This window comes from Gracilinanus agilis, chromosome 4 (assembly GCF_016433145.1).
Source record: "Gracilinanus agilis isolate LMUSP501 chromosome 4, AgileGrace, whole genome shotgun sequence".
Taxonomy (NCBI): Eukaryota; Metazoa; Chordata; class Mammalia; order Didelphimorphia; family Didelphidae; genus Gracilinanus; species Gracilinanus agilis.
Genome location: NC_058133.1, coordinates 241,948,226 through 241,972,648, shown reverse-complemented (window position 1 = coordinate 241,972,648; position 24,423 = coordinate 241,948,226). Strand labels below are relative to the sequence as shown.

Here is a 24,423-nt window from a genome sequence, read left to right as displayed (position 1 = left end):
CTCCTCCTTCTAGCACATCCCAGTTCATTCTCTCAACTCAAACCTCTCTCTGAATTACATATTGGAAGGTCCATAAACCCAGCCAAGGTTTTTGCTTTGGGCTGCCTGCTTCCTATCTTCCCATCTTATAATTATATTATATATTAATTGTATATAATATAAAATATTGCTATCTTATAATCTACCTATAACAATCTGCAACCATCAACAAGAGCAGGACTACATATCTAGTCAGAAAGAGATCCCAAGGATCCTTGTGCTAGCATCTGTGTCATCTATTAGTTCTGGGTTGTAGTACCAGAGTGGAAAGTAGAGCCTAAAGACACCAGTGAGCAGGAAGGCTACTTGTGCAGACCAGTAGGACAGTGACCTCTTTCCAGATAACTTATAGGCATTTATTGAGCTGTAAAAGCAACAAAAACTCATAAAAGATATAAGCTCAGGCCAGATGTTTTCACTAATCCCCACAGGTAAGCAGAACCCAACTCTAACATGAAGTCCAAAGTCAGGAAAAAGGATGGAAAAAAAAAAAAGAACAAACCAAAAAGAACCTATTCATAAAAACAACTATAGTGATAGAGAAAAGATAGGGTGACAACATAAATTGATTTGACAATGATTTGAAAACACCTACAAAGCATCAAAGAAAAATACAGATTGGACAGTGTATGTTTGGAATTGGGGAGATGCCATTTAAAAGTATATTACAAATTTCCTATGGACATGTGGGGACTTTGAGACTACATTTTCCATGATTCCAATGGGTTTCCGGTTTCTGGTTTTGGGGTGTGGGGACGTCAGATGTCCCCACGCAGAGGGCAGTTTAAATTCGGAGGAGGGCCTAGAGAAGCTCTTTGGTTTCCTGGTTAGCTGGCTGGCATATGAGAGAGAGGATGGGCTCAGGCGGTAAATTTAAAGGTAGTCAAGCGCGGTCATAGATATTTCACCAACAAGGCCATGGCTATTAAAATAAGCTTTTCTCTTATACTATATGTCTTTATCATTTTTAATCGTAACAATAGGAAAACCAGTAAGAGTGTTTAGAAGAGGTAAAGAAAAGGACAAAAAGCCTCTTAAAAAATTATTTTAATTAAATGAGAGGGAGCAGAGTCAAGAAACAGGGAAACCTCAAACTACTCTGAAAATGCTCTCCAATCAACCTTAAAATAATACTTGAAAATGAATATGGAAGTGAAAGAACCAAAAAGGGGACAGAGTAAAGCAACTTTTCTGCAGAAAACAACTTGAAAGATAGGCATAGAGGGTCTGGTTCACTGGGGTGAGAGAGAAGTGTAGCCTACAGCAAGGAGTACACAAGTCAACATTAATCTCTGCCACTCCACATCTACTACTCTGGGATCTGAACCTGTGCCCAAGCCAACTTTGAGACCCCAAGACCCTGTGAAAGCCAACAGCAGGGCAACTCCACCCATGCACACCCCTTAAAGTTCTAAGCCCTGGTAAAGTCTATGGTGTGCCTGGCTGGTGCAGGCCCAGAGTGAGGGTCTGAGACCCTGTCCAAACCCAAACTGAGACCTCCAAGCCCCAGGATAAGCAGTCAACAGTGTATCTAGCTGGTACAAGCCAAAGGGAAAGTCCAGAGTCTATGCCTAAGCCTGCACTGAGGACCTGAACCCTAACACAAGGAAGTCCAGAACAAGCCGGGTCTGTATGAGCCCAGAGTATGAGCAGAACCCCAGCCCAAGGCAATTCCTAGTTCTCTTAACCTCTATAAGCCGAAAATGAGTCGAAGAGCCCTGCCCAAGTCCAAGGTCCTTAATATGCCTAGCTTATGTAAGATCAGGGTAAGGCTCAAAGTCCCTGCCAAAGCCTGAGGTCAGGCTCTGAGCCCCAAAACAAGGTGGCTCACAGTGATCTGCAAGTGATTAGCAGTACCTGGGGGTGGCTCCCAGAGCTCCCAGCAGATAGACCATCATTCTACCTTGGAAGAACTGAAACTTGCAGAAACCCAGAAATATATCTAAGGGTACCAGCATGAAAAAACTGAAGTTTAAGAGAATGCCCCTTCTACCCTGAGAGCAGAGGCCAGCTTCAAGATAAAATTAAAGGTCAAGAAAAAGGCTGGGGAAATGAGCACCCCAACCCCCCAAAAAAAAACCAAACCCAAACCATAGAAAATTTTTATAAAGACAAAGAAAAGAAAGACACAGATTCAGAAGGAAACAGTGAGAACAAGCAGCTACAAAGAAAACTTCAAAGAAAAATATGAATTGGTCTCAGACTCTGGAAGAGGAAAAATGGATTTCAAGAATTAAGAGAGGCAGAGGAAAAATGGGGAAGAGAAATGAAAGCAATGCAAAGCAGAATTGACCAAAAGGAAAAACAGATACAAAAGTCCAATAAAGAAAAATTCCTTAAATTGACCAAGAATTGGAAAGTAGAAACTAATGACTTCATGAGACAAGAAACAATAAAACAAAATTAAAAGAAAAAATACAAGAAAGTGTGAAATACTTCATTGAAAAAACAAATAACCTAGAAAATAGATACAGGAGAGAAAATTCAAGAATTATTGGGCTACCTGAAAGCCATGATAAAAAACAAAATTCTAGACATCATATAAGAAGAAATTATTAAATAAAACTGCCCTGATATTCTTTTTTTCTTTACTTCTTAAACTTTATTTAATTAATTAATTTAGGGCTTTTCCCCACAGTTATAGGATTCATATTCTATCCCTCCCCTGCTTGCACCCCCTCCCATAGCCGACACATAATTCCACTGAGTTTTACATGTGTCATTGATCAAGACCTATTTCCATATTATTGATATTTGCACTAGGGTGCTCATTTTGAGTCCCCATCTCTAACTATATCCTCATCCTCCCAAGTGATCAGGCAGTTTTTTTCTTCTGTGTTTCTATTCCCACAGTTCTTCCTCTGAATGTGTATAGTATTCTTTCTCATAGGTCCCTCACAGTTGTCCTGGATCATTGCATTGTTGCTAGTAGAGAAGTCCATTACATTCAATTTTACCACAGTGTATCTGTCTCTGTCTATAATGTTCTCCTGGTTCTGCTCCTTTCACTCTATATCAATTGCTAGAGGTTGTTCCAGTTTACATGGAATTCCTCCAGTTTATTATTCCTTTGAGCACAATAGTATTCCATCACCAACAGGAACCACAATTTGTTCAGCCATTCCCCAATTGAAGGGCATACCTTCATTTTCCAGTTTTTTGCCACCACAAACAGCGCAGCTATGAATATTTTTGTATAAGTCTTTTTCATTATAATCTCTTTGGGGTATAAATTCAGCAGTGGTATGGCTGGAAAGGGCAGGCATACTTTTAGTGCTCTGGTCATAGTTCCAAATTGCCATCCAGAATGGTTGGATCAATTCACAACTCCACTAGCAATGCATTAATGTCCGAATTTTGCCATATCCCCTCCAACATTTATTAAATTCTTTAGCTGTCATTTTAGCCAGTCTGCTAGGTGTAAGGTGGTACCTCAGAGTTGTTTTGATTTGCATTTCTCTAATTATTAGAGATTTAGAGCACTTTTTCATGTGCTTATGATAGTTTTCATTTCCTTATCTGAAAATTGCCTATTCATGTCCATTGCCCATTTATCAGTTGGGGAATGGCTTGACTTTTTGTACAACTGATTTAGCTCCTTATAAATGTGAGTAATTAGACCTCTGTTAGAGGTTTTTGTTATCAAGATTTTTTTCCCCAATTTGTTGCTCCCCTTCTAATTTTGGCGGAATTGGTTTTGTTTCTACAAATATTTTTAATTTAATGTAATCAAAATTCTTTATTGTACATTATAATTTTTTCTAAATCTTGCTTGGTCTTAAAATTTTTCCTTTCCCGAAGATCTGACAAATATACTATTCTGTGTTCACCTAATTTGCTTATAGTTTCCTTCTTTATATTCAAGTCATTCACACTTTCTGAGTTTATCTTGGTGTAGAGTGTGAGATGTTGATCTAAACGTAATCTCTCCCATATTATTTTTCCAATTTTCCAAGCAGTTTTGGTCAAATAGTGGATTTTTGTCACAAAAGTGGGGCTCTTTGAGTTTATTATAGACTGTCTTGCTGAGGTCACTTTCCCCAAGTCTATTCCACTAATTCTCCCTTATGTCTCTTAGCCTGTACCATATTATTTGGAAAACCACTGATTTATAGTACAGTTTAAGATCAGGTACTGCTGGGCTACCATACTTCACATTATTTTTTATTATTTCTCTATTAGCTATTCTAATAGCTATTCTATTAACTTAAGTTGTTTCCTGATCTTTATTTGAGCCCCAAAGGGCTCAGCTCAATTTCCCACAGGGGCTGGTAGGACTAGCTACCTTCCTTCCTATTCCTTTCCCTTCTTATTTCCCATCCATCCTTCCTCCTTCTTCCCACATCACATAGCTCGTCCTATCCATGAGCAATTAATGTTTTTCCAATTGTTTAGATATAGTTTTAATCATGTGGAAAGTATTTCATCATTGTGTTCGTATAATTCCTGTGTATGTCTTGGCAGATAGCTTCCTAAGTATTTTATTTTCTCTAGGCTGATTTTTTTTTAAACCCTTGTACTTTGGTGTATTGTCTCATAGGTGGAAGAGTGGTAAGGGTAGGCAATGGGGGTCAAGTGACTTGCCCAGGGTCACACAGCTGGGAAGTGGTTGAGGCTGGGTTTGAACCTAGGACCTCCTGTCTCTAGGCCTGACTCTCACTCCAATGAGCTACCCAGCTGCCCCCCTCTAGGCTGATTTTAAATTGCATTTCTCTTTCTAACTCTTGCTGCTGAGATGTGTTGGAAATATATAGAAATGCTGATCATTTATCTTGCATCCTGCAACTTTGCTAAAGTTGTTGATATTTCCACTAGCTTTTTAGTTGATTGTCTGGGATTCTTTAAGTAGACCATCATATCATCTGCAAAGAGTGATAGCTTAGTCTCCTTACTGCCTATTTTAATACATTCAATTTCTTTTTCTTCTCTAATTGCTACTGCTAGTACTATGTTGAAGAACAGAGGTGATAGCGGGCATCCTTGTTTCACGCCTGATCTTATTAAGAAGGCTTCTAATTTATCCCCATTGCAGATGATGCTTGCTGATGGTTTTAGATATATACTATTTATTATTTTTAGGAAAGGTCCTTCTATTCCTATACTTTTCAGTGTTTTCAATAGGAATGGGTGTTATATTTTGTCAAAGGCTTTTTCTGCATCTATTGAGATAATGTGATTTTTGTTGGTTTGCATATTGATATGATCAATTATGTGGATGGTTTTCCTAATATTGAACCATTCTTGCATTCATGGTATAAATCTCACCTGATCATAACAAATAACCCTCGTGATCACTTGCTGGAGTCTTTTTGATAATATTTTGAATCAATGTTCATTAAGGAGATTGGTCTGTAGTTTTTTTTCTCTGTTTTTGTTCTGCCTGGCTTTGGAATCAGCACTATATTAGTGTCATAAAAGGAATTTGGAATAACTCCTTCTTTGCTTATTATGTCAAATAGTTTGTATAGTATTGGGATTAGTTGTTCTTTGAATGTTTGATAGAATTTGCTTGTGAATCCATCAGGCCCTGGGGATTTTTTCTTAGGGAGTTCTTTGGTGGCTTGTTCAATTTCTTTTTCTGATATGGGATTATTTAAATATTCTAGTTCTTCTGTTAATCTAGGCAATTTGTATTTTTGTAGATATTCACCCATATGTACTAGATTGCTGTATTTATTGCCATATAATTGAACAAAATAGTTTTTAATGATTGTCTTAATTTCCTCTTCATTAGAGGTGAAGTCTCCCTTTTCATCTTTAATACTGTCAATTTGGTTTTCTTCTTTCTTCTTTTTTATTAGATTGACCAGTACTTTGTCTATTTTATTTCTTTTTTTCAAAGTACCAGCTTCTAGTCTTATTTATTAATTCAATAGTTCTTTTACTTTCTATTTTATTAATTTCTCCTTTAATTTTCAGGATATCCAATTTAGTTTTCATCTGGGGATTTTTAATTTGTTCACTTTCTAGTTTTTTAATTTGCATGCCCACTTCATTGACCTCTACCCTCTCTAATTTGTTAATATATGCACTCAAGGATATAAATTTCCCCCTGAGTACTGCTTTGGCTGCATCCCATAGATTTTGGTAAGAAATCTCATCACTGTCATTCTCTCCAATGAAATTATTAATTGTTTCTATGATTTGTTCTTTAACTAACTAATTTTGGAGAATCATATTATTTAATTTCCAATTAATTTTTGGTTTGCCTCTCCATGTACCCTTTTATTTTATTGCATTATGATCTGAAAAGGTGACATTTATTATTTCTGCTTTTTTGCATGTGTTTGCTATGTTTTTATGTCCTAGTACATGGTCAATCTTTGGGAATTTACCATGTGCAGCTAAAAAGAAGGTGTATTCCTTTTTGTCCCTATTTATTTTTCCTCACTTATCTATTAACTCCATTTTTTTAAGGATTTTGTTCACTTCTCTTACCTCTTTCTTATTTTTTGGTTTGATTTATGTAGATCTGATAGAGGAAGGGTCAAGTCTCCCACTAGCATAGTTTTATTATCTATTTTCTCCTCAAGCTCCCCCAATTTCTCCTTTAGAAATTTGGATGCTATACCACTTGGTGCATATACGTTGAGTTATTTATATTTCCTCTTTGTCTTTTATCAGGATATAATTACCTTCCCTATCTCTTTTAATTAGATCTATTTTTACTTTGGCTTTGTCAGATATCATGATTGTGATCCTACCTTCTTTTTCTCAGTTGATGCCCAATAGATTTTGTTACAACCTTTAACCTTAATGCTGTGTGTCTGCCTACCTCATGTGTGTTTCTTGTAGACAACATATGATAGGATTTTGGTTTCTAATTCATTCTGCTTTTTGCTTCTGTTTTATGGGTGAGTTCTTCCCATTCACATTCAGAGTTATTACCAGCTGGGTATTCTCCAACATTTTGATTTCTTCTCCTTGCCCTTCCCTTTCTTCTTTCATTATTTCTTTCTATACCAGTGTTTTGTTTTTTATCAGTCCACCTTATCCCCACCCTTATTTTACTTCTCTTCCCCCCTCCTTTCTTATTCCCCATTTATTTTTCTTTAGGGTCTTTTTGAGTTATTCCCCACACTCTCCCTCCCTATTGTTTCCCTCCCCACCCATTTTTTACCCTTCTACTTCTCTATAGGGCATAAATAAATTCTTTGTCCCAATAGATTTTTCTTCCCTCTTTTTGTCAATTTCAATGTACTTACAACTTAAGTATTTCCTAGAGTCTCCAACCTTTCTAACCTCTTTACCATTCCAGTGTATTGGTCTTCTCTCCTCCTTCTACCATACATTTCTTTATGAAATATGTTTACCCCATTTTGTCTCTTTTCCCATTTCTCTTAATATTATCCTTTTTTACCTCTAATTTATATATATTTTTACATACATGCATATTTCTTGACATTTCATCCTATAGTTCTTGGTTGTAGTATAGATTCTTGGTTGTAGTATAGGAATAGAATTTTTTGCTTTCCAGAATATCATATTCCATGCCTTCTGGTCCTTCAGGGTAGATGCTGCCAGATCTTGTATTATCCTAACTGTGGTTCCATAGTATCTAAATGACATCTTCTTAGCAACTTGTAATATTTTTTCCTTGGTCTGGTAGTTCTTGAATTTAACTCTAACATTCTCGTGCAATGTCAGTTGGGGATTAAATGTAGGAGGTGATCTGTGGATTCTTTCAATCTCCACTTTTCCCTCTAGTTTGAGAATGTTAGGGCAGTTTTCTTGAATAATTTCCTGTAGGATGATGTCCAGGCTTTTCCTTTTGCCATGCTCTTCCGATAGTCCAATAATTCTCAAATTGTCTCTACTAGATCTATTGTCCAGATCCGAGGTCTTGTCAATAAGGTGTTTCATATTTTCCTCAATTTTTTCATTTTTTCGATTTTGTTTCATAGATTCTTGCCACCTTGTCAAGTCATTTGCTTCTAGTTGTTGGATTCTAATTTTTAAAGATTGAATTTCATCCCTGCTTTTTTGGTCATCCTTCTTCTTCTGGTCTGATTTTCTTTGTAGGTCATCTTTCACTTTCTTTGCCTCGTTTTCAAGCTGGTCAATTTTGGCTTTCAAGGCACTATTTTCTTGTTTACTTTCATGTATTTTCTTTTCCCATTGTCTTCAGCCTCTCTTGATTGTTTTTTGAGTTCTTGAGTTAAATTAATTTTGAGTTCTTCAAAAGCCTGTATCCATTTCACTGGAGTTTCTGTGTTTCTGCTCAGTGATCCTTGATCTTCCTCCGATCCATTTCCTGGATAGAAACTGTCAAATGTAATTTCTTTTTTTCTTTTTCAATTGTTTATTTGTATTTTTTCCTTCTTTCCCTTCTGTAATTGGCTGTAATCTTGCTCCTTTGATTCTTTTCTGGATCTTTGGGTTTGGCCTAGTCAGTCCTGGAAGGCTTCTTCTCTGCTCTGTTGACTCAGGAGATTAGTGATATTCGTGAGCCCTGGGGCCAGATCTTCCCTAGCAGGTAGTAAAAGCTGAAGATGTGATTTCAGCTACTTTCACTGCAGTCTATAGGGGAGGGGTGTTGGAGCTTCCCCACCTTCTGAAGACTTCTTATCTGCCATATTGATAAGATTAAGCCAGGGTGGGCTTGATCTGCAAAGCTCCATGTGCCCTGAAGCCAAAACCTTGAGAAGGGGAGTGGGGGGTCAGAGCAAGATTTAGTGTTTAGCCTCCCTCTCTGAGCTTCTCCTCCTGCTGCCTCCCTGCCATTTGTGATCAAAACCTTGAGTCTAGTGCCAGTCAGGCAATCCATCAGGACTAGAGTCCTTGCCTGCCCAGAGATTCCAGGATCTGCTGGGGACTCAGTAAATTAGGTTGGGGAGGGGACCTGGGGTCTTTCTTTTTCCTTTCCCCTCGAACAAACAGTTCAAGAATTAAGGCTTTCTTTTTCCCTGCATACCTTTTAAATTAGGTTTAGTAGGAGGATCCCCCAGCTCTGTTCTGTTGTGAGATTTTGTTTTCTGTCCCCTCGAAGCCCTTTGTCCATGATCAGTGTTGAAGGGTTTACAGAAATCTGGAGCCTTGCTGCTTCTAAGCTGCCATCTTCCAAGAATCAATGCTATATCTGCCCTGATATTCTTGAACAAGAGAGTAAAATAAAAATTGAAAGTCTACAAATCACCCTCTGAAATAAATTTCCAAATGGAAACTCCTGGGAATATTATAGGGCAAGAATCCCCAAGCCGTGGATAAAATATTGCAAGAATCAGAAAGAAATACTTCAAATACCCTGGAGCAAAAGTCATAAATACATAGGACTTAGCATCTTCCACACATTTTGAAAGGCAGAAGAACTAGGTTTACAATCCAGAATCACCTACCCAGTAAAACTGAGTATATTCTTTCAGAGGGAACAATGGTTATTTTAAAAAATAGATTTCTAAGCATTCTTGATGAAAAGACCAGCCCTATACTGAAAGTTTGGTATCCAAATACAAGACTCAGGAGAAACATAAAAAGGTAAATAAGAAAGAGAAAATCTAAGGAATTCCAAAAGGTCAAACTATTTATATTCCTACATGGAATGATAATATTTATAATTCTTAAAATTTTAAAATCAGTTTTAGAGCAGTTAGAAGGAGAATACAAAGACAAAGGGTGTGGGAGTAAGTTAAGTAGAATGACACAATATGTTAAAAGTAATCCAGGAGTGAATAAGGGGATTGCACTGAGAGAAAAGGGAAAGGAAGAGTGGAATGGGATAAATTATATCACCTAAACATATGTGAAAAATTATTACAGTGGAGGGGAGGCTGAAGGTGGTACAGGCAATGCTTAAACAATACTCTCATAATTGGCTAAGAGAAAAAATAACAACTATATTCATTTGGGTCCAGAATCCTGCGTTACCCTACCTACAGCTAAGTAGGAGAGGAATAAGACAAGTGGGGCTAATAGAAGGGAAGATGAAATGGAGGAGGAGATTAAAAGCAAAACATTTGTGAGGTGGGTCAGAGTAAAAGGAAAGATAAAGATAAGGATCAAAAGAAGAAAATAAGATGAAGAGGAATACATAGTTGGTAATCATAACTGTGAATGGGATAAACTCATCCAGAAGCAGATGGTAGAGTGGATTAAAAACAAGAATTCTATATGTTGTTTACAAAAAACACAATTGAGGCAAGGAGACACACATGGAGTAAAGGTAAGGGACTGACACTGCACGTCATCTGAAGTAAAAAAAAAAATCAGGAGTAACAATCATGACCTCAGAGGAAGTTAAGGTAAAAAAAATCTAGTTAAAAGAGCATTATAAAGAAGAGCATTATATTTTGATAAAAGGTATGATAGACAATGAAGTAATATCAAAACTAAATATATATGCACCAAATATAAATTCTTACAGGAGAAATTAAATGACCTTCAGGAAGAAATATGAGGGTAAAAACTATAGTAGTGGGAGACCTAAACTTTCTGCTCCTCAGATCTACATAAATTGAATCAAAAAGTAAACAAAGAAGTGAAAGAAATACATGAAATTTTTGAAAAGTCAGAACTAATAGATTTCTGGAGGAAACTGAATGGAAATAAAAAGGAATATACCTTCATTTCAGCAGCACATGGCACCTACACAAAACCTGACCTTGTATTAGAGCAGAAAAACAGAATCAAATGCAGAAAAGCAGAAATACTAAGTACTTAATTTTCAGATTATAATGTCACAAACACTAAAATCAATAAGGGTCCATGGAAAGACAAATAAAATTAATTGAAAGCTAAATAATCATAAAAAATTCCAATTTGAAAAAAAAAGGAATGGGTCAAAGTAGAAATTGCAGAAATAATAATTTCATTAAGGAGAATGACAACAAAGAGACAAAATATAAAAATTTATGGGATACAGTCAAAGCAATACTCAGGAGAAATTTTTTAACATAGAATAAGTTACCTGGTAGATCCATGGAGAAGGGAAGAATTTATGACCAAACAAGACACAGAGAGCTTTATGAAATATAAAATGAATAATTTTGATTATGGCAAATTAAAAAGCTTTTGTAACAAAGATTAAGATAGAAATAAGAAACTGGGAAAATTTTTTATAGCAAATTCTCTGATAAAGGTCTCATTTCTCAAAATTAGAGAGAACTAAATCAAATGCATGAGAACAAAAGTCAATTCCACAGTTGACAAATGGTCAAAGGATACAATCAAGCAACTTTCAGAGAAATGCAAGTTAATAATTTGCATCACCTCACTAGATTTTGCAATGTCCACAGTTGTTTTAAATGGAATCTGTCTTTCTATCACTTCCTGTTGGACTTAATGGGTAATATATAGAAATACTGATGATATATGTGGGTATATTTTATATTCTCAACTTGGTAGAAGATTTTAATTATTTTAACAAGTTTTTTAGTTGATTCTCTAAGTACCTCTGTTTGCAAAGAGTAATAATTGTATTTCCTCATTGTCTATTCTATGCCTTCTTAGAGAAGGGAATTATACAAATGTGTTAACAAAGCCATTTCTCAAAAACTGTTCAAAGAGTATCAACAATTAATTTTCAAAAGTACAATTCCAAACCTCCAACAACCACATGAAAGATTTTCTACAAACCACTACTAATAGTAAAAAAATTCAAAAGCACTCTAGTAATACTTCGAATCATACAAATTGGGAAAGATGGGAAAAGGTGAATTAGTCAATGTTAGAATTACTGTGGGGAGAGAGTCATATTATAAAGTATTTAGTAATATATAATAAAGTAGAAGCAGAATAAAGCATTTCTGGAACTTTGAATTGGTCCAAGTGTTTTGGAAAACAATTTGGTATTATGTGAGGAAATTAATTTACTACTCACATCCTTTGAATTGGGGATCTGTTATTTTGAGGAGGCCAAAGACAGATTAAACAGTCCTATAAATATGAAATTATTCATAGCAGCACTTTTTTGTGGAAGCAAAAAGATATAAACAAAATATATGTCCATTAAAAAGGGAATGCTGAATAATTTGTGAGATCTAAATATAATATAAGAAAGGACAAATATGAAGAATTAAGGGAAGATTTATATAAGCAAATCAGAGCAAAAAAATAAGAATAGGAATGACAATATGATTACAATAATGTTTACAAACATACTAAAAAAGATAACTAAACATAGAACAGTTAAATAGCTAATCTTGCTTCTGAGACCATATGATGAAAGAATAAAACAAAATCAAAAGAATGTAAAAATAAAAGAAAATGTGAAATAACTCACCAAAAAAAGATCTACAAAATAGAAATATTAAGAATTATAGGACCACCTGAAAGCTCTGATCAAAGAGTCTAAACATTTCAAGAAATAATACAGGAAAATTGTCCCAATATGATAGAAACATGAAGTAAAACACAAGAGATTGAAAGAATCCATTGATAACCTCCTGAGAGATCCTAAAATGAAAACTCCCAGGAATATTATAGTCAACTTCCAGAACAACCAGGTGGAAAAAATACTTGAAGCAGTCAGAAAGAAACCATTCAAATACTTTAGGATCACACTCAGAATCATACAAGATTTAGCTGTTACCACATAAAAAGGAATTAAGGATTTGAGATATGATATTTTGGAAGCCAAAGGAACTAGGATTACAAAGAAGAACAAACTACCCAGCTTTGGCAAACCTTTTCAAGATCACATGTTCAAACTGCAACTTCAAGCTACCTGTGAGCTCCCTGCATTACCCCAGAGAGCTGAGGGAGGAAGTGCTTGCATTGGGTGGCTGGAGGAGGTAGGGGTGGGAGGGCATGCAAAAAATGTCCTCAGGTGCTGTGGAGGGGGGTGGTGCAGCCCCTTCTGTGCCACCCCCCCAAGGCATGTGTGCCATGCCTTCACCAACATGAACCTAAACAGTAAAACTTAGTATGTTTCAGGAGAAAAACAGTTAATGAAATAAAGGACTGCCAAGATTCCTGATAAAAAGGCCAAAGCTAAAAAAAAAAAAAAAATCTGACTCAAAAAAATATTCAGGAGTAATGCAAAAAGATAAAAAAGAGAAATTACAAGAGACTCAATAATGTTAAACTATTTACAATTTTACATGGGAAGCCAATACATGCAATTCCGAAGTACTTTATCACTATTAGGAAAATTAAAAGGACTCAGGGCATGAGGGTGACTTGATAATGGTAGTATTATTGGGAGAAAAAAAAAAGATGGATGAGAAAGGATTCACTGGGAAAAAGGAAAAAGGGAGAAGGAAAAATTATCTCACATAAAATATGAGGCATGCAAAGAAGAGTTTTTACAGGGGAGGGAGAAGTGGTAGGTATAAAAATCTATCTTATCCAACTGGAAAGTAGAAGAGGAAGGAGAAAAAATGGGTTCTGATTATGATAAAAAGGAGAATAGATTAAGGGAGGCAGTGATCAGAAGCAAAACAGACATTTGAGGAGGAACAGGCAGAAAGAGAAAGGAAGAGAAGGAAAAATAGAAGGAAATAGAATGGAGGGCAAAAACAAAGTTTGTAGTCTTAACAGTGAATGTGAATGCAAAGAACTCATCCATAAAATGGGAGCACAAACCATAATTTTACAATATCCTGTTTACAAAAAATACATTTGAAACAGGACACATGCAAAGTGAAAATAAAGTTTAGAGTAGAATCTATTATGCTTCAGCTGAAGTTAAAAATGCAGGATCATGATTTGGGACAAAGCAAACCAAAAATTGACCTAATTAAAAGAACAGTAAAACTTAGTATGTTTCAGGAGAAAAACAGTTAATGAAATAAAGAACTTCCAAGCATTCCTGATAAAAAAGACCAAAGCTAAAAAAAAAAAAAAAAAAAAAAAAAAATCTGACTCAAAAAAATATTCAGGAGTAATGTAAAAAGATAAAAAAGAGAAATTACAAGAGACTCAATAATGTTAAACTTTGCTAAAAGGTACCAAAGAAAATGAAGTAGTATCAGTACTAAACATATATGGAACAAATGGCATAGTACTCAAATTCCAAAGAAAAAAATAATTGAGTTATAAGAGGACACAGACAATAAAACTATGCTGGTTGGGATCGCAACTTTCCCCTCTCAAAAGAAGATAAATTTAACCATGAAATACATGAGAAAGGAATTAAAGAGATGGATTGAATTTTTTAAAAAAAGTTAAATATGGGGGCAGGTGGGTGGCTCAGTGGATTGAGAGCCAAGCCCAGAGATGGGAGGTCCTGGGTTCAAATCTGGACTCAGATACTTTCTAGCTGTGTGACCCTGGGCAAGTCACTTGACCCCAATTGCTCCCACTCTACTGCCTTAGAACCAATTCACAGTATTGATTCTAAGACGGAAGGTAAGGGGTTAAAAAAAAACAAGTTAAATATAATAGATCTCTAGAGAAAACTTAATGGGAATAGAAAGGAGTAAATCTTTTTAAAAATTAATTAATTTTTAACTATATTCTTAGTAGCCATCACCAAAAAGCATTTAACTAAACAAATGCATAAAAGATATGTGCAAAACCACAAATTCTACATTGTTAAAAATTTGTTTAAAAATATGCAAATTATATATTTGTGCTAATATAAATATTCTCTGCTTTTGAGTTCCTTTTGGATTTGTTTCACTTGGTTACTTTTTTCTCTTGGTTTTGTGGCCTTTTTATAATGTAAGCATGGTCCGACTATTCTTATTCTCTTTTCATTTCTTCATATATTATCCTTATTTTGAATATTGCCAATATTTGTCATTTTAAACAACACAATACAATACATTATATTCAAATATCACAATCTATTCAGCCATTTCTCCCATTGGTATTATTTTCAGTTCTATCATAACAAACAAAGCTTCCATGACAATTTTCATTCATAAACAGCTTTTTACTCTCTCAAAGCCCTTTGGGCTTAACTCTATTAATAGGATGAGTATGAACAGCTTAACAGCTCTTACTGTATATTTCCATTTTGTTTTCTAAAATAAAAAATGCTCTAGCAATGTAATATTAGGCCTGTTTCTCTTTGTTCCTATCAGCATTTAATTTGATCACTTTAGCCTGTCTTGTTCTCAGTTAACATATATTACCAGGACAATTATTTTGCTACAATGATCCTTAGGCCAGTGATGGGCAAACTATGGCCTGCAGGCCAGATGCGACTGAAATGTTCTATCCGGCTACACGATATTATTCCTAATCTGACGAATACAATGAGTAGGATACAGTACAATGAAACTTCGAAAGAGTTGCCTTAGAAACAGACTGACAGATGAGCATTTCCTTTCCTTTGGCCCCCTCTTTAAAAAGTTTGCCCATCATGCCTTAGGCATGTAGACACAATCTATTGCCAGAACCATACTCAACCCAAAACAAGTCTTTCCAGTTTGGTAATACCCAATGGGAATTCTTTTTCTGAGACTTGGATAAAATTTCTAATTTTATTAATAAGACTATTTTATCTTTTTGTAGCTATGGATCAATTTTCATTTACTTGTGAGTTTTGCTGGTATATGTTAGATATAATCATTTCTAATAATAAATTTCATTTAATCTGTTAATTCATGTTCATGGCTTTAGTCATTTAATTTTTGTCTTTAAAAAAGTAGTTAGTTAATGACATCAGTTCCAATGATCTTCTAAAGACCATCTCTAACTTTTGTTTATTAGTTCCACAGAATTTTTATTTTTAGAATCCCGAGTTCTCTAAATTTTTGAGATTTATTGATCTGTACTCATTTTGCAATTGTAAATACACATATAAATATATAAAGTAAATCTTCTAGACTTTTTTACTTTATGTACAATTCAATGACTTTAGGCCTTCATTCTACTCTCTTTTCTCCTCAAATGAGAGGGAGTTCTTTACATTATCCTACATTCAATGATACTGATTTATTAATGAGAAAAATGAAGTGTTCCTCTGAAAATACTAATTCACTTAGCTTCTCTATTTTCCCATTATATGTTTTCTCACACACACACACACACACACACACACACACACACACACACACATTCTTTAGCCTTTTGAAACACCATTTCTTTTTAAACTATTTAAAAAATACAAATGATATCCTCTCTCACACACACATATTCACGTAACATGTATGGTTAGACTATAAAAAATAAACCTTTATAAATAAACATTTCATTTTACTACCATATTATTAATATTTTATTACTATATGGAAGAATTTAACTCTCAGCTGTTTATTCCATTTGCATGATGAATGTTCACTTATGGGTTTATTGAAAATAATTCAAATCAGTGAATCAATCAATATATATTTATTTAGCTCCTACTATGGGCTAAGGCACAGATATAAGGAAGGAAATGATCCCTCATCACAAAGAACTTTCTAATAGGGGAGACAACAGGCATATATAAAATACATATACTATAACTACAGTTAATAAATATGCTACTATACACATACATACACAAAGCAATTATATAAGGTATTGTAGGAGGATCAGCAGGCACTTACTGGCTAAGTGACCCTGGACAAGAAAATTAACCTTGTTAAGTTCCCTAATTTGTAAAATGAGCTAGAGAACAAAATGGGAAACCACTTTAGATGCCAAGAAAATCCCCAAAAGGGTCATGAAGAGTGAGGCACAACTGAAAACAACTAAACATCACTAACAAAGTACAAATTATGTACCAGGCACTGTGCTGAGCACTTTAAAAATATTTCACTTGATTTTCACAACAACCTTTGAAGTAGGTGCTATTTATTTTTATCCCTATTTTACAGTTGAAGAAACAGAGGGAAATAGAGGTTAAGGGACATGTCCAGATTCACATAGCTTGGAAATGTCTGAGACTAGATTTGAATTCACAACTTCTCGATGTTAGTACAGCACTCTGTCCTCTGTACAACTTAGCTGAGGAGACAGCCAGTACAAAGATACTGAGATAGGTGATATAGTATCATGAGTGAAGAAAAGAGAGCTTAGTTTGGTTTGATCACAGAGGATGGAAGGGGAGTAATGTCGAATGAGGTTAGAAAGGCAGGATTGGAGTCAGCTTGTATAGGGCTTTAAAAACTGTAAGGAGGCTATAACTGCTTATTATTTTATAGTAATAGGAAGCAACAGCAATTGGCAAGGTAGAAGAACCATGTGGTCATATATGAGCTGAAGGAAAACTACTTTGGCATTAGTATGTAGAAAGAATTAGAATGGTATTATAAGACTTAAAAAAAGGAGATAATGAGGAGGCTGTTGCAATAATCAATGCAAAAGGTGATAAGGGACCTGAATTAAGGTGGCAGCTGTATGAAAAGAATTTCAGGGTGTTATTTACAAGTACTAACCAATTTCCTTTGCTCTTCTCATTATCAAATCTCAATTTTTCTTTTGACATTTTCTTTGAAAGAAACAACAGAATGTTCCTATATTTTGATTTGTCTTACACAGAACTTTAGGTTTTCATTTTTTCCTTCTCTGTTACAAATTAAATTTGTTCTGCTTCTAATGATTTTCAACAATTTTTTTTCAAGATTTCTTGGACTATTCTACTCATGTTTCCTTTTTTTCTGGAAATCTATTTATACTTAAAATCATCTTTCTGCATCTGATCTTTATGCCTGATATTCTTTTTTTTGGTAGAATACTTAGATGCTTTTCCAATTTATTTTAAAAATTTTGTTCTAATATATTTCCTTCTGCTTATGCATTTTAAAATTCAAATTCTGGGGGGCAGCTGGGTAGCTCAGTGGATTGAGAGTCAGGCCTAGAGACAGGAGGTCCTAGGTTCAAATCTGGCCTCAGACAGTTCCCAGCTGTGTGACCCTGGGTAAGACATTTGACCCCCATTGCCCACCCTTACCACTCTTCCACCAAGGAGCCAATATGCAGAAGTTAAGGGTTTAAAAAAATTTTTCAAATTCTGTCTTATTATTTTTCAGAGAATGTACTGTTATAAAAAGTATGCTTACTTTTTGTTCTAAGTTCACTGATCTCTGGTTACATCTGTTGATTTCTTCTTAAGATTAATTTCTCTTAGACAACATTTTTATTTATTTTTTCTTCTATACCACTGTAGATATTATTGCAATTGTTTTATTGCTATTTCAGGAGACCTTACTGAATTAGAGGAGTACTTATCCATTGATAGGGATATTTTCTTTAAATGCTTATTCATTTTTTCCTTAGTTTTTGTCTGCCTTAATCAATGACTGATTTTTCTTTGAAGATTTTGCCAAGGAGTTTTGGGGGTGAAGCCACAATGGTGGAGAAGCTCAGAGTTGCCACAAGCATCCTCTCCAACCAATATTAAAATAATGCCACAAAAAAAATATAGGAGAGAAAGAACCAACAAGGAGATAGAGTGAAACAACTTTCAAGAAAAGAAAAACCAAAAAGGTAGACAGAAAACATCTGGGGCACTGGGGTGAGAGGGGATCACAGTCAGCAGGAGGCTATAGCAAGGAGTGAAGAATAAGCCATACATCCCCACCCCACATCTGCTATTCCAGGTTCAGAACCTAAGCCCAAACCATCATCCAGACCCTGAGACCCTGCATGGACAAAATAGAGATCCAACTAACACACAATCCTTGAAATTCTAAACCTGTGGGGAAGCTAGAAATTCCAGTCCAGGACAGTCTGTGCTGAAGTGGGCTGATATGTATGGGGCCAGAGCAAAGAGAGGAGTACCAGTCCAGGTTTGTGGTGAGGACATACATCCCAGTTTGGTGTAGTTGGTAGACTGAAGTGGGTGTGGATCTCCAAGACAGGGCAATCAACTTTGTGTCTGATTAGATCAAGTAAATAGAGAGATTAAAAATATATGCCTAAGTCTCAGGCTAGATTTTGAACAGTTTCTGACCCGAACAAGCTCAAAGTAAGACCAAAATTTTATGGCCAAGCCTGAGGCAAGTCTTTAAAGCTATCAATATCTCAAGGGTTAATTCATTCAGCAGTGGGAGGTGGTTCTCAGAGCTCTCATCCCTCAGGCCATCATATCCTATTGGAAAAATCGAAACTGGCAGAAACCCAGAAAAAAAAGCTAAGGGTAGCATCAAGGAAGGCCTGAAGTTTAAGAGGGTACCCTAACCTCTCAGAAAACAGAGCCTACCTATAAAAAGGTAGGAAAAATGAGCAAACAAACAAACAAAAAAAGATCTAACTCTAAAGAATTTTTATAGAGACAAAGTGTAAAGTAGACACAGAAAGTAGCCAGTGAAAGCAAAGCAAACACATGTTAAGTCCAAATGAAAAATATGAATTGGACAGAGATTCTCAAAGAGCTCAAAAAAGACTTCAAAAACCAATTAAGAGAGAAAGAGGAAAAGTAGGGAAACAAGAAGAAATGGGCCAAATGAAAAAGGAGAATCAAAAGCTGACAGAGGAAAATCAGGCCTTAAAAATCAGAATTGACCATCTACAAACTAATGATTTCTTGAGAAATCAAGAAACAATAAAGCAGAATGAAAGAAATGAAAAAACAGAGGAAAACATGAAATATCTTACTGAAAAAAACAACTAACTTAGAAAATAGTTCTAGGAGAGATAATTTGAGAATTATTGGACTACCTGGAAGCCATATCAAAAAAAAAAAAAAACCTTGGATATCATATCATAAGAAATTATCAAAGATGTTTCCCAAAAAGTAAAATAAAATTGAAATTGAAAGAATTCACAGATCACCTCCAGAAAGAAATTCTCAAATGATAACTCCCATAAATAATAGCTAAATCTAAGAGCTCCTAAGCCAAGGAGAAAATACTTCAAGTAGTCAGAAAGAAATAATTCAAATACTATGACTCTATAATCAGGATCACACAAAACCTAACAGCTTCTACATTAAAGGATCTGAAAGCATGGAAGGTGAAAGATCTAGGTTACAACCCAGAGTTACCTATCCAGTAAAACTGAATCTATTCTTTTAGGTGTAGCAGTGGGGGAGGGAATGGACATTCAATAAGATAGAAGATTTCCAAGTGTTAAAGGGATTACCTTTATCTTTCCCTCTTAATTCCCTTGATTGCCTCTTTTGATAATGGTTACTGAGGAATGGAAGGAGGTGGGCCACCTTTTGTTCTAATTTGGTCCAAAACAGCTGATTTAAGTAGGCCTATATCAGAAGACTGAGCCCAAAGAGATTCAGGTTTATCTGTTGGTAATTCAAAGGTGGGAGTTTTATCCATCTCCTGACTATCTAGAAAGAGTACAGGGAACAAATTTAGAGATTCCTCAGGTAGTTCAAATGTAATATTGCCATTTGGAGTACATATTATCATGGCTCTTAATTTACAAAAGATCTCTCCCCAATAAGTTCATAGAGGAGTTAGGCATTAGAAGGAATGAATGTTCCATGGATAAAGGTCCCAGAGACACCATTCGCAGTGAAAGCATTGGGACTTTCAGAGGTGCTCCTAACACCCTAACAACATTGATAGAGCCAATAGAATTACAATTAGAATCAGGTGTACTCATCAGCACAGATCTTGATGCCCCAGGATCTAGAAGACAGTCATATAACATATTTCCTACTTTCAATATCACATGTGGTTCATTGATATTTGGGGGAGAATGGACTGAAATGACTGGTGTAATTATATTGGTATCTGGAAAATCAAATGTTTCAATCTTTGATTCCAGAGTCCTTTCTCACCTCTCAAACCTTCATAAAGGTTCATGTGCACCTCTCTGAGATTCCTCTCATTGAGAAAGATTTATGGCTATTATGTGGACAAGCCCCATTTAGGATATGTTGTAACATCTTATTTGCTCCATTTTGATTAATGGTTGTATCATTGTAAAAATTTCTAGAATTGTTATTTCTTTTATTGTTATTATTTCTCAAATAGTTGTCCTAGAATAGTTGTTCCTAAAGATTCCACCATTTTTTCTAATATTGAATACTTGAGTCCAGCTTCTGCAATTCAACATTAGGTGTCCCCTTTTTTCTCATAAGAAATACTTTGGCCTTTGGTTTGGAGATTCTTGAATAGAGCAATAGCCACCCCATAATTTGAATCTCTTTTTCAAGTTTTTCCTTTAATACTTTTATCTCCTTTCTTAATGCCTCCACTAAATCACTAACATCTTCATCTTTCTTTTCATGCCCATTATACACATATACTGCCACTCTCCTTAATTCATCAAGGTCCATATTTGGCCAGTTAGGACGGCTGTTTTGAAATGGTTCTTGACCATCCTGCAACAATTTTTCACAAACTGCCTTCTCAATTGTCTAACATCCTTTTCTCTTGTTCAATCTAGGTCTATATATCTTCCTCCCAGTTCTACAAGTCTGTACATGAACTGTGAAGGATTTTTTGATTTCTTGTTTTGAGTTTTTCAAATTTTGTCCAGGTACCTGGTATGTCAGAACATGCTCTTTTGATTTGAGTATTGACTCACTAGTCTTATACAAAGTAGAGTAAGCAGACTCATCATTAAAATCCCACTTAGAGTCTTTCAGTGGCCAGTGAACTGCTCCTCTTCCCCAAGCCTCATTATTAAGCATGATAACCTTATCTTTTTCCCTTTTTGTTAACAACTTCTCTAACAAATGCTCAAAATCAATCCAGGTTGGATCAAATTGTTGGCATATGCTTTCCAGCCTATTGATAACAACTATGGGGCCATCCTCAAAAGGGGTACTCCATTTAAATCCCTCAGTATCCTGAGGGGTAAATGGTCTTTGATGTCTTCTTGAGGATTAAAGGTTGGTATTTCTCTTAAGGGGAATAGGCCTGTACTTTGATTATTTCTTATTGTTTCTTTTTCTTGGGTTTTTGCTTGAGCTGCCATGGAGTTGGTGAAAGGAAGAGGAGGAACAGCAGGAGAGACAGGTTGGTTAAAGTGAGAAAGAGTTTCAGTCAGCTGAGAAATAGTTTTGGCCATTTGAGAGATACAATCTTCAAGGTATGAAATTCTAGTCTCAATTAAGCTATCTTTTCACTGTTTCTTCGTCTTAGAGAGAACTAGACAAATTATTTAATAAAGTTGGTATATTTGAAGTAATCCTGTGAGAATGAATAATCCCAGAAACAGTAATAACTGGAGACAATCTAAAATTGTGAGTTGTAACAGCTCAGTAAAGCTCCCCAGGAGTGGGAGTTGTTTAAGATAGACTAGAACCTCCTCCTTCACTACATGTGCCATGATCTCTAGCACCACATTTAATTGCCTATAATTTCCTACACTTCTATTTTTTACCTATTCTTGAAAAGTATGGATAGTAAGAAGTAAGGAATAGAAGATTAACAGGTTAATCAAACTCATAGCTGGCTTGCCAGCTTAAAAGTAGGAGTTCAACAAAAGTGAGGAGAGTAGTTGAATAAAAACACTTAGTTTAATTTGAGAAAGAAGTACAGATAGAAAATAGGAAAGAGACATTATCCTTATATCCTATAACTATACCTAAATTCCTATCTAAAATTTCTAATAACCTACCCCTAACTGATTTCTGAGGACAGTTTCTTCTTGCCTGGAAAACACCAGGCCTACTCTGACCTACTCGATCTATAAATGATTCACTATCTACCTAACCCCCTAAATAATTCGATAGCAATTTTCTAACACCCAACTGTCAGTAGCCAACTGCCAGTCGCCCTTCTCAGAAGCAGATCTCCTGCTCTCTAAAGATCCAGAGGCAAAAGTCCATAACTGTCAGTACTCCTTCCTTTTTTTCTTTCCTGGTGCCCTTGGTAATGGAATCTGCAGCTCTGATCTACTTAGAAATCCTGCTCTCTTACCTCTTAATGAGACAGAGGGGGAGATTAAGAAAATCCCTGTCACTGCCAAGGAGCTCCCTGAAGAGGAGGAAGAAGAAGAAGAGCAGAAGCATCTGTTGAAGCAGCATTGGAAAGAGAAGGAGCTGCAGGCCAAAATTCAAATGCTGTTCCCAAGAATGACAAAAAGAGGAGGAAACAACTGATTGAAGATGTTGCTAAATTGGAAGGAGAAATGGAACAGAAACACAGAGAAGAATTAGAGCATTTGAAGCTGACTTCACATGCAAAGAATAAGATAGACTCTGTTGTCATTAACATTGCATGTTTGGATGCTGAGAATCAGCAACCTCAGATATCAAAAGCACAGAAGAGGAGGGAGAAGAAAGCTACATTGGAGAAAGAAAGAGAAGAAAGAAAGAGAAGAAAAAGAAGAAAGGATAGCAGAAGCAGAAACTGAAAAATTATCTGGAACCAGACATCTAGAAAATCAGAAACTTGCACGCATTTTGGCAGCTAGACATTTAGAGATTAAACAGATTCCATCAGATGACCACTGAATGTACTGAGCTATTGAAGACCAGCTAAAGGAACAGGAATGCCTCCTGACTATAGCCACCTTAAGAAGTCAAACCGTTGAATATATGCAAAACCATGTGGAGGATGAAAGTACTGTGATGATATTGTGAACACAGCTGCATGGGGAGGTCAGTTTGAGTTAAGGCCTCTGTCTCATATTTTAAAAACACCAACAGAAGTAATACAAGCAGACTCTCCTCCAATTGTAGTTGGTGAAGAATATTCAAACAAACCTTTAACATATATGAGACATGCCTATGGCTTAGGAGAGCATTATAATTCTGTGAAACAACTGATGGACACTATAATGAAGGTTTAATGGTGGATCTGTAATTGAGGTTGGTAAAGCTATAGGCAGTCAGAAAACTAATGTAGCTTAATCACGAGCTGTTAACTGATGGTACTGGATATAGATATGACAAGTACCCAGTGCCTAAGCCAAGCCAAGGGATTGATGTAATTTCCCTTGGCAAGGACTAAACCCTTTTAAGAAGATTTCCCTTCAGCCTCTAACCTGGCTGAGAAAATAACTCCTATTGGTTGACAGTGAGATTAGACAGAAAGTGCCCTCACCAAGACAGTCTATGATAAACCCAAAGATCTCTGCTTTGGGGACAAAAATCCATTATTTGACAAAAAATGCTGAGAAAATTGGAAAACAGTATGGGAGAGATTGAGTCTAGATCAACATCCCACACCCTACACCAAGATAAATTCAGAATCGATGAATGGCTTAAATATAAAGAGGGAAAATATAAGTAAATTAGGTGAACACAGAATAGTATACTTGTCATATCTTTGAGAAAGGAAAGATTTTAAGACCAATCAAAAGTTAGAAAAAAATTACAAAATGTAAAATAAATAATTTTGATTACATTATTATGGGGAAAACCAGGGGAGTTGACTTAAATATTACTTGTGGGCTCTGTGGGGTGGATAGGAGACAGGAAGGGACAATGGGTAAGACTTTACAAGCCAGGGAACCAGGTTTAACTATAAGGGGAGTGACCGTTGACAGAAATGGCAGTTAAGCCTAACTGTCACTCTGCCCCACCCAGCCTGGAATAGCTTCAGATTATTACATACACACAATGAGGACTTTAAATTACTAGAAAACTCACAAGGAAACAGTTTAATTATAATATGAGGGGAATGGAAAGGGGGTTAGGTGAAGCTATGACTA

At 35.7% G+C, this 24,423-nt stretch overlaps 1 protein-coding gene and 1 pseudogene across 1 annotated transcript in view; one reads left to right on the top strand and one right to left on the bottom strand.

The window, feature by feature from the left end:
* Positions 1-24,423, bottom strand: part of LOC123243821 (protoheme IX farnesyltransferase, mitochondrial) — a 116,997-nt gene that overhangs the window by 26,008 nt on the left and 66,566 nt on the right. The window lies entirely within an intron of this gene.
* Positions 1,743-23,559, top strand: LOC123244578 (annotated as a pseudogene).